Source organism: Amblyraja radiata, chromosome 23 (assembly GCF_010909765.2).
Source record: "Amblyraja radiata isolate CabotCenter1 chromosome 23, sAmbRad1.1.pri, whole genome shotgun sequence".
Classification (NCBI taxonomy): domain Eukaryota; kingdom Metazoa; phylum Chordata; class Chondrichthyes; order Rajiformes; family Rajidae; genus Amblyraja; species Amblyraja radiata.
Genome location: NC_045978.1, coordinates 4370768 through 4382676, shown reverse-complemented (window position 1 = coordinate 4382676; position 11909 = coordinate 4370768).

The following is an 11909-nucleotide window of genomic DNA, read 5'->3' as shown; positions in this document are numbered from 1 at the left end:
ATCTGAACACAAGTAAACACTTAAAGAAGCCGTTGAAAGGCTGATTATGTTTTCTCGTGCAAAACTGATAGCCAGTGAAATGAAGGCTGAGATAACTGCAGTGAAAGTTACCTCAACCCATAGATGGCAACAAACTCCATTTATAATCTTCGCTGTGCACTGAATTCAACTTTAGGCATGTTCAATTATTTAAATGTTATTATATCAGGGCTTTTACCATAACAATAGACAATAGACAATAGGTGCAGGAGTTCCACAACATGTCCCATCTACACTATCCCCACCTACCTGTGTTTGGCCCATATCCCTCTCAATCTGTCCTATCCATGTACCTGTCTAAATGTTTCTTAAAAGTTGTGATAGTACATGCTTCATCTACCTCCTCCGGCAGCTCATTAGGTGCAGGAGTAGGCCATTCGGCCCTACGAGCCAGCACTGCCATTCAATGTGATCATGGCTGATCATCCCCAATCAGTACCCAGTTCCTGCCTTCTCCCCATGTCCCCTGACTCCGCTATCTTTAAGAGCCCTATCTAGCTCTCTCTTGAAAGCATCCAGAGAACCGGCCTCCACCGCCCTCTGAGGCAGAGAATTCCACAGACTCACCACTCTCTGTGAGAAAAAGTGTTTCCTTGTCTCCGTTCTAAATGGCTTACTCCTTAATCTTAAACTGTGGCCAGGGGTTCTGGACTACTGAGCTACTAAGCATCTGAATGAACATGTTTTGTTTAGTTTTGAGATACAGCATGGAAACAGGCCCTTCGGCCCACCGAGTCCATGCCGACCATCGATCACCCATTCTATGCTTTAGGTTCATTATTGTCCCGTCTGCTGAGGTAAAGTGAAAAGCTTTGTTTTGCATGCTAGATCATAAGATACTATACATCAATACAATCAAGACAAACTAAAGTACAATAGACAGAGCAAAGGGGAAGATACAGAGTGTAGAATATAGTTCTCAGCATTGTAGCGCATCAGTTCCATAGACAAAGTCCAATGTCCGCAATGGGGTAGAGGTGAATGGGACAGTACCCTAGCTTATGGAAGGACTGTTCAGAAGCCTGATAACAGAGGGGAAGAAGCTGTTTCTGAGATTGGCGATGTGCGCTTTCATGCTTCTGCACCTTCTGCCGGACTGGAGCGGGGAGAAGAAGGAATGACCGGGGTGGGACACTTCTTTGACAATAGGTAGACACAAAATGCTGAACTAACTCAGCGGGCCAGACAGCATCTCTGGAGGAAAGGTATAGGTGACGTTTCAGGTCGAAACTCTTCTTCAAACTAAGAGCCAGGTGAACGGGAAACGAGAGATATTCGAGAGATATAGAATGTAAAACCGAGATGAGAAAAACATTTTTCACACAGAGAGTGGTGAATCTCTGGAACTCTCTGCCACAGAGGGTAGTTGAGGCCAGTTCATTGGCTATATTTAAGAGGGAGTTAGATGTGGTCCTTGTGGCTAAGGGGATCAGAGGGTATGGAGAGAAGGCAGGTACGGGATACTGAGTTGGATGATCAGCCATGATCATATTGAATGGCGGTGCAGGCTCGAAGGGCCGAATGGCCTACTCCTGCACCTAATTTCTATGTTTCTATGTAAATGAATGAAAGATATGCAAAAAAGTCCAATGTCCACAATGGGGAAGAGACAGAACCCTAGCTTATGGAAGGACCCTTCTCAAGCCTGATATTTGAGGAAATATTCGATTTATTTTGCCATTTTTCTTGCTGTCTTTTTGAGCATATGATGCCTGAATATTAGACATGGCCTGAATACAAGTGGTAGCACCACACGGTACAGTGCAGCGCTGAGTTACACCACTGTGTGGCGCTATCATTTCACGATATCCGCAACAAAGAATCTTGGTAGTATCCGTTAGTAAACAGATTCCTCTTCGAAACATTTTCACACAAATAAATCATACAGATAATGAAGATAATGGGCGAAGGAAACATCGCTCCCAAATCTTAACCAAATGTATAACAACGATATCTACTTACAATTATGAATTTTTGCAATTTAAATTTTTTTTCACTAGCATGGATAGTAATTTGCAGATTCTGGTTTACATTGAAGATAGACACAAAATGCTGGAGTAACTCAACGGGTCAGGCAGCATCTCTGGTAGATTCCCATTCCTTCTCTCCAGAGATGCTGCCTGTCCCGCTGAGTTACTACCAGCTTTTTGTGTCTATCTTAGATATTAATCATCTTCGTTATCAATCTACAACAGTAGTTCTTAACCTTTTTGGCATACATACGCAAGCAAAATACTGTATGTGGTATCTTTGTTAGGTTCCTAAAAATGGGCTCAACAAATGGATATGTTATTTATGCCCCCCCAACCTGCATCAGTCTGAAGAAGGCCTTTCGGCCCGAAACGTTGCCTATATCCTTCGCTCCATAGATTCTGCCGCACCCGCTGAGTTTCTCCAGAATTTTGATTACCTATGTTATTTATGACCTCTTCATGTCCCCCCGTAAAGTCCCAAACGAGCCCCCCTGGGGGTCCTGACCCTCAGGTTAAGAACCACTGATCTACAACAAACTCATTGTAAAAGCTATCTGTAGTTTACCACCTCTTATTTAGTTTTTTGGACAAGGAAATGCAACCAAATGTAGTCAAGTCAAGAGAGTTTATTGTCACGTGTCCCTGATAGGACAATGAAATTCTTGCTTTGCTTCAGCACAACAGAACATAGTAGGCATTGACTACAAAACAGATCAGTGTGTCCATATACCATTATATACGTAAATACACACATGAATAAATAAACTGATAAAGTGCAAATAACAGATAATGGTTCAGAGTTTTGTCCGAGCCAAGTTTAATAGCCTGATGGCTGTGGGGAAGTAGCTATTCCTGAACCTGGTCGTTGCAAATGTACCTCCATAATAAATGAATTTGAAATATTCTATACATTTTTTTAAAGGGCACATTTTTTTAAAGGGCACAATTTTCCCCCCTGAAAAATTGCACTACTACAACTGTATGTACGTATATATATTTATTTCTCATTATTCTATGTTCGCTCTTCCAGGGAGATGCTAACTGCATTTCGTTGTCTATGTACTGTACACTGCACAATGACAATAACATTTGAATCTGAATCTGAATCTGAATCTGAAGTGTTGGAGGAACTCAGTGGGTTAGACAGTCACGGCTGAGTTACTCCAGCATAATGTGTCTATCTTTAATCTGAATCTGACATTAGCTTGAAGGAAGGAAAGCAAGAAGTGTTATTTGGCTCTGTGGAAACTCCTCAGCCACTGATGTTTTTCACTTTCTTAATGGACTTTCAGGTCTTGATTTCAACAGAAGCAACGCTCAGTAAATTTACAAAAGGAAGAGAAGGTGAAATTGGTCTTGCCCTGTAGCACAAAATGGACTCATAGGAAATCAGCGGAGTTACTGTTGGGTAAACAACTTCACCTCTGAAGGACTAAAGCTGCCGTTCCATCATGAGTATACCCTGTATCTCCTTATTGTGATTGAATTGTATTTTCTATGATGTCGTTATGCACCAACTGAATCAAATATTCTTGGTATTGTTGTAAAAATGCTGGAAATATTCGCAAAGGGCTCTAAGGTTCTGGCATCATCAATTTTATGAAATAGCAAATAGGTTCGGAACTCAGGGGGCGGTACAGTGGCACAGTAGGTAGAGCTGCTGCCTCACAGCGCCAGAGACACAGGTTCGATCCTGACCTTGGATGCTGTCTGTGTGGAGTTTGTACGCTCTCTCTCTCTGGTCCCGTGGTGCTCCGGTTTCCTCCAACATCCCGAAGACGTGTGGATTTGTAGGTTAATTGGCCCTCTCTGTAACTTGCCCCCAATGTGTAGGGAGTGGCTGCGAAAGTGGGATAACGTGGAACTAGTGTGAACGGGTGATCGATGTTTGGCGTGGATCCGGTGGGCCGAAGGGCCTGTTGCCTGTTTCCGTGCTGTCTTTCAATGAAGTTCAAATGAGAGAATTACTTCTGGAACACAGAACTTATAGATATTTAATAAATAATCCAGCAAAAAAATGTTTTCTTTCACGAGATATTCACACACATAATTTTCTCAGAGTCTTTTAGCGAAAAATAAAAATCTACTGGTAGTCATTTCTGCAGTAATTAAAAATTATTTTCAAGTGGACAGTAATTAAACTAGGTGAGATAATATGTGTAGGAAGGAACTGCAGATGCTGGTTTAAACCGAAGATGGACACAAAAGGCAGGAGTTACTCAGCGGGGACAGGCAGCATCTCCCTGACACCACTGAGTTACTCCAGCTTTTTATGTCTATCTCAGGTGAGATAATAGACTGAAGTATAAGTTTGGTTTAGTTTAGAGATACAGCATAAAAACAGGCCCCTTCAGCCCCACCAAATCTGCTCCGTCCAGCGATCCTCACACACTAGCACCATTTTACACACTAGGGACAATTTCCAATTTTTTCCCCCAAAGCCAATTAACTTACAAACCTGTACATCTTTGGAGTGTGGGAGGAAACTGGAGCATCCGGAGAGAAGTCACGCAAGTCTCAGGGAGAACATGCAAACTCCACACAGACAGCACCCGCGGTCAGGATCGAATTCGGGTCATTGGCGCCAACGTGCCGCCCTACTTATCCCTTCGACTTTCATCCGGTCTAGTCTTCCCACTCCATGGCATCCGATTCCTGTTGTTGATCTAGATGATGAACAGCGGGGACTATTGGAAGTATATCAGCAACCATCCCTCAGACATTGTCATATTAAAGAGAACTCGATGGGTTTCACCATGGATAAACTTGGATATCCACAGTAAATCGATCTGTCTTCAATGAGTGCCCTTTTCTCAGCAAAGGTACATTTTATTTTTACTTATTTTGGTATCGATTTTTTGGCAGATGCATTTTTTACTTGTCAACGTGATGAATGGCATGGCTGACAAAAGATGCAATTCTCTGTTGTCCTTACGTCCAGTAACTGTATAAAACACTCCTGGAGGAAATAACACAGTCCGCATCAATTATTAAGTAGTTGTGGGTCTGTGTACAAGAGTGATACACGGAGGATTACCAAAAACCAATTGCATCCTTCAGTTTGAACGTGGAAAAATCCTTCGGCCCAATACCAGCTAGAATTGATGGCAGTGGAAGAGGTGATAACGAAGGGATATTGGGATGCGAACAGTGGAACGGGCAGGATGACGAGAATGGGGGGGGGCAGAGAGCGAGGGATTGCAGGGGTTACTTGAAATGAGAGAAATCAATATTCATAACGCTGGGTTGTATAGGGCCCTAGTGAGACCACACCTGGAGTATTGTGTGCAGTTTTGGTCCCCTAATTTGAGGAAGGACATTCTTGCTATTGAGGGAGTGCGGCGTAGGTTTACAAGGTTAATTCCCAGGATGGCGGGACTGTCATATGCTGAGAGAATGGAGCAGCTGGCATTGTACACACTGGAGTTTAGAAGGATGAGAGGGACTCTTATTGAAACATATAAGATTATTAAGGGTTTGGACTCGCTAGAGGCAGGAAACATGTTCTCGATGTTGGGGGAAATCAGAACCAGGGGCCACAGTTTAAGAATGGGGGGTAAGCCATTTAGAACGGAGATGAGGAAACTCTTTTCACACGGAGAGTTGTGAGTCTGTGGAATTCTGTGCTTCTGATGGTGGTGGAGGCCAGTCCTCTGGATACTTTCAAGAGAGAGCTAGATAGGGCTCTTAAAGATAGCGGAGTCAGGGGATATGGGGAGAAGGCAGGAACAGGGTACTGATTGGGGATGATCAGCCATGATCACATTGAATGGCAGTGCTGGCTCAAAGGGCCGAATAGCCTACTCCTGCATCTATTGTCTATTGGGTTGTAAGCTGCCCAAGCATATACTCAGTGGGCCAAAGGGCCTGTTTCCATGCTGAAACTAAACAATTGATAAAGAATAAAGTAGAAAACATAGAATCCCTGTCATCAGATTGAGGCATGCTGTTTCACAAGTGGTCAATGGGCTACAGTGTAAGATAAATGTTATTCAGTTTACACTCTCATACTATCCACCTATGCTAACTTACTGCGTTGAAAAATGTTTAAATGCTTTTAATAGTAAAGGAACAGGCATACCTTCACAAGTATGATTTAACATTACAAGTCATAGAGTGATACAGCGTGGCAACAGGCTCTTCGGCCCAACTTGCCCACACCGGCCAACATAGTCCCACCTGCCTGCGTTTGCCCCATATCCCTCTAAACCTCTCCTATCCATGTGCCTGTCTCGTGTTTCTTAAACGTTGCGATAGTCCCTGCCTCAACTGCCTCCTCCGGCAGCTCGTTCCACACACCCACTGCCCTTTGTGTGTAAAAAAGTTACCCCTCAGGTTCCTATTAAATCTGCGAGAGTTTTGATGATCATTAGATATTAGGAATAATACATAACTCAATAGCGGTGTAACTTAATACACAAAGGAAATATGTTTCAAACACTATAAAACAAATTGTAACATTATAAACACAAGTAGTATTCTTATTACTGCTGAAAGGAATATTTTGTGTTTTAGACTATCGAAACTGAAAGAAGAGTTATGTCCTCCGATTTCTCCTCTGTAACGCTATGTATGAATTACATAGAAACATAGACATAGAAACATAGAAATTAGGTGCAGGAGTAGGCCATTCGGCCCTTCGAGCCTGCACCGCCATTCAATATGATCATGGCTGATCATCCAACTCAGTATCCCGTACCTGCCTTCTCTCCATACCCTCTGATCCCCTTAGCCACAAGGGCCACATCTAACTCCCTCTTAAATATAGCCAATGAACTGGCCTCGACTACCCTCTGTGGCAGGGAGTTCCAGAGATTCACCACTCTCTGTGTGAAAAGAGTCCGTTCAGCAAATTGAAACAACTAAAATTAATAGAACAAAAAAGCTTCTGCTCAGAAACTATGAATTTAGATGGACTCAAAATCTTTGATTAAACAAGAGATGAAAGTCCATTAGAAGTTTCTTTAAATGGGAATTTATCCTGGTGAGTGAATAAAAGCAGTAATTGAAATTATCATTTTATCCTGCCAAACGTGAGCTGTTGATGAAAAGAAGAAGTTGGAATTTTACTAAGAAGTGAAACGGATTTTCTTACCTGTAGTAAACGAGAATTTTTATTTTTTCCCCCTGGTGTTGTTTAGAAGTACAAAAGAAGCGGTGACTTCACCATCCAGGGTCCCCACTTCCTCATTGCTCATCTTGATGCAAGTGAGAAGATTGCATTAATGAGACATTTTCACTCTGTTATTTAATCTGGTTACAATTAGCAGAGTGTGTCGGAAGGAACCGCAGATTCCTGGTTTACGCCGAAGATAGACACAAAAAAAGCTGGAGTAACTCAGCGGGGCAGGCAGCATCTCTGGAGAGAAGGAACTTCTTCAGAAGAAGGGTCCCGACCCGAAACGTCACCCTTACAATTAGCAGAGAACGGCATATTCCTCAAGACTGTCAGAGAGCCAGCAAAATGCTGCCTCGAAAATCTCACACTGATGCTGCTTCTCAAACACATCCAAGAGGGAACTGCAGATGCTGGAGAATCGAAGGTAGACAAAGGTCTGAAGAAGGGTTTCGGACCGAAACGTTGCCTTTTACCTTCGCTCCATAGATGCTGCCGCACCCGCTGAGTTTTTCCAACAATTTTGTCTACTCTCAAACATATCCGCTCACTCTGCACCGACTTGATAATCAGACCCGTTAACGAGGGAGGTGCCGTGGTAGTCTGGCGCACTGACCTCTCCTGAGGCCACGAGACAAGTCTCAGACACCTCCTCCTACTTATCCTTGGACCATGAGCCCAGAGACAAGCACCAGACCTTAATATCACACACAATTTCTGATGTTATCTCTGCCCTTGAAAGCCTCCAACCTTATCGTTCCCCACCCCCTCACGGCCCGGTTTTATATTCTCTCCCAAAATCCACGAACAGAACTGCCCTGGCAGATCCATTGTTTCTGCTTGTTCGTGTCCCACCAAGTTAATTTCCACATACCTCGACTCCATCCTCTCCCCCCTGGTCCAATCCGTCCCAACCTATGTCCAAGACACCTCACACGCTCTTCGTCACTTCAACGGCTTCCGTTTTCCAGGCCCCCACTCCCTCATCTTCACCATGGATGTCCAGTCACTCTACACCTCCATCCCCCACCAGGAGGGTCTTAAAGCCCTCCCGTTTCTTCCTCGACCACAGGACTAGCCAATTTTGTCAACCAATACAAAATACTCAGCCTAGCAGAGCTGGTCCTTACCCTCAACAACTTCTCCTTCGAACTCCTCCCACATCCTCCAAATCCATGGCCCTGCTATGCCTGCCTCTTTGTTGGGTACGTCTAACAATTACTGGTCCAAGTGTGCACTAGCCCTGTCCCCTAACTCTACCTCTGCTACATTGACGAATGCATCGGTGCTGCCTTCTGCACCCATGCATTCTGCACTTCATCAACTTCACGAATAATTACCATCCTTCACTCAAATTCTCACCAAGAAAAGATATAAAAAAACATAGGAGCAAAGAGGTCCTTCTGCAGTTGTACAGAGCCCTTGTGAGACCACACCTGGAGAATTGTGTGCAGTTTTCGTCTCCTAATTTGAGGAAGGACATTCTTCTATTGAGGGAGTGCAGCGTAGGTTTACAAGGTTAATTCTCGGGATGGCGGGACTGTCATATGCTGAGAGAATAGAGCAGCTGGGCTTGTACACTCTGGAGTTTAGAAGGATGAGAGGGGTATCTCATTGAAACATATAAGATTGTTAAGGGCTTGGACACACTAGAGGCAGGAAACATGTTCCCGATGTTGGGGGAGTCCAGAATCAGGGGCCACAGTTTAAGAATAAGGGGTAAGCCATTTAGAACAGAGATGAGGAAACACTTTTTCTCACAGAGAGTGATGAGTCTGTGGAATTCTCTGCCTCAGAGGGCGGTGGAGGCCGGTTCTCTGGATGCTTTTAAGAGAGAGCTAGATAGGGCTCTTAAAAATAGTGGAGTCAGAGGATATGGCGAGAAGGCAGGAACGGGGTACTGATTGGTGATGATCAGCCATGATCACATTGAATGGCGGTGCTGGCTCGAAGGGCCGAATGGCCTACTCCTGCACCTATTGTCTATTGTCTAGTCCTACCCTGCTTCCTGTAAAGTCTCTATCCCCTACTCCCAATTCCTCCGTCTACGCTGCATCTGCGCCCAGGATGAGGTTGTCCATACTAGATCATCGGAGATGTCCTCTTTAGGGAACGGGGGTTCCCTTCTTCGCAGGGTGACCAGAGTGTGGGGGGGAGTGGGGCGGGGTGGGGGGGGATGGGGCTGGGGGGGGGGGCAGGGATGGGGGAGGACGGTGGTTGAGACATACAGGGAAGAGGGAAAGGAGAGATATAAAAAGTTGCAGAGAGCAGGAGGAACCACACAGAGGGGGTGCAGCGAGGGAGGGTGTAGCCGAGAGGGGGAGAACCTCGTCAATGTCGGCATATCGTGAGGAGATTTCGCAGTGGAGCAGACGAAATGTGTCGGAAGCAACTGCAGATGCCGGCTTACACTGCAGTTAGTCTGCAGAAAATTGGAGTGACTCCGCGGGTCAGGCAGCATCTCTGGAGAGAAGGAAAAGGTAAGCCCCTTCTTCAGACCGAGAATGCAATTTACAGTGAGAGTTTTTTCCGGGAGAGACAAGATACATCAAACAGCTGAATCTCTGCATAGCAATTATAACACAAGGATACCATGATCCTAGAAAGATTACAAACACATCGCAGAGCTAATGGAGCTAAACTCTGCATAGTGATTAGCTACACAGCAATGTTGCTTATCCTGGCCTAAGAAATAGCATAAAGTATTTGATGATGACTTTTGACTTTCCTCGACAATGACCATTCTACTAAATGCAGAAGTGATATGAATAACAAAGCCATTTTGTGCTGGAACTTTGCAACTTTAAAATACTATCATTAAAATAAATAATATGGTAAGATGCATAATGTTTCTGGTCCCCAAAATTAATCAAAGCTTAACAAGTTCGCTGATAAACTAACTCCTCCACTAACTCCTCCGCAATTTTTTCTATAATAAGAAAATCAGAAAACATTTGAAACAGAAAAGAATTGTTCTTTTTGTTATTTGTGTCTTTATTTTGCTGAAATTTTCACTTTTTTAAATACAGACTCATTTCCTACAAACCATAGGGTTGGCACTGTGGCACAGCGGTAGACATTAGATTAGATTAGATTAGATCCTTTATTTGTCTTTCAGACCTTTCGGTCTGAACGAAATGTCGTTGCCTGCAGCCATATATGTAATAATAAACAACAAAACACACAATAAACACAAATTAACATCCACCACAGTGAGTTCACCAGGCACCTCCTCACTGTGATGGAGGCAACACTCTTAAAGTTACTGTCTCTTCCCTCCTCATTCTCCCTCTGCGCTGAGGCGGTATGTTGTTACCCCACCGGGCGATGGTAGTCAGTCCCGCGGCTCAACCGAGCTCCGCGAACGGGCCGGTTCAAGCTCCGCGGCCCAGGGTGGTCGAAGCTGCCGCCCTCCAGTCCAGCGGATGCAGCTGTTGCCGCGGGAGCTCCGGAAAACAGGCACCAGCCTGTGACCTGCGAGCTCCTGACGATGTCGTCCACTGGCCCGCGGCCGAGCCCCGGATTCAGGTCGCCGCCGCCGGAGCACCGCCTCAGCCACCGGAGCGCCGTCTCAGCCCCGCGCCGGGCCACCCTCACCGGAGCGCCGTCTCAGCCACCGGAGCGCCGCCTCAGCCACCGGAGCACCGCCTCAGCCACCGGAGCGCCGTCTCAGCCCCGCGCCGGGCCACCCTCACCGGAGCGCCGTCTCAGCCACCGGAGCGCCGCCTCAGCCACCGGAGCACCGCCTCAGCCACCGGAGCGCCGTCTCAGCCCCGCGTCGGGCCACCCTCACCGGAGCGCCGTCTCAGCCCCGCGCAGGGCCGCCCTCACCGGAGCGCCGTCTCAGCCCCGATGCAGCCTTACAGCGCCAGAGACCCGGGTTTGATCCTGACTACAGGTGCTGTCTGTATGGAGTTTGTACGTTCTCCCTGAGATCGCATGGGTTCTCTCTGGGTGCTCCTGTTTCCTCCCACACTCCAAAGATTCACGCGTTTGTAGGTTAATTGGCTTCGGTTAAAAAATTGTAAATTGTCCCAAGTGTGTGGGATAGTGTCACGGGCCTGTCCCACTTACACAACTTTTTCGGCGACTGCCGGCACCCTTTTCATAGGTCGTTGCAGGTCGCCGTAAATTTTCAACATGTTGAAAATCCAGCGGCGACCAGATAGACGCTACGACTCTTTGGGCGACTGAGGAGACGAGTCACGACCATACAGGCGACATGTCGCGGGGTGAAGCCTGTACGGTCGTGAGTAGTCGCCCAAAGAGTCGTACCTTGTTCTGGTCGCCGCTGGACTTTCAACATGTTGAAAAGTTGCGTAAGTGGGACAGGCCCATTAGTGTGCGGGTATTGGTGGTCAGCGTGGACTCGGTGGGCCAAAGGGCCTGACACCGCGCTATATCTCCAAGGTCTAAAGTCTAAAAATCTAAACCTCACAGGTGGCTTATTTGAATGAGGCAACAATCAAAAAATATCAGAACATTTCACCCTATTAAGGGAATGCAAGTAACATCTGGCTGCGTTCAGGATCCACAATCCACTACTTTCATTTTTTGCCACTCTGTAACTTATTGATAGTTTAAATAGACCTAAAAATGCTGGAGTACAAACTCAGCGGGTCAGGCAGCATCGCTGGAGAACAGGAATAGGTGATGTTTTTGGTCAAGAATGGAGCTGAGAGAATGGAGCAGCTGGGCTTGTACACTCTGGAGTTTAGAAGGATGAGAGGGAATTCTCATTGAAACATATAAGATTGTTAAGGGTTTGGACACACGCTAGA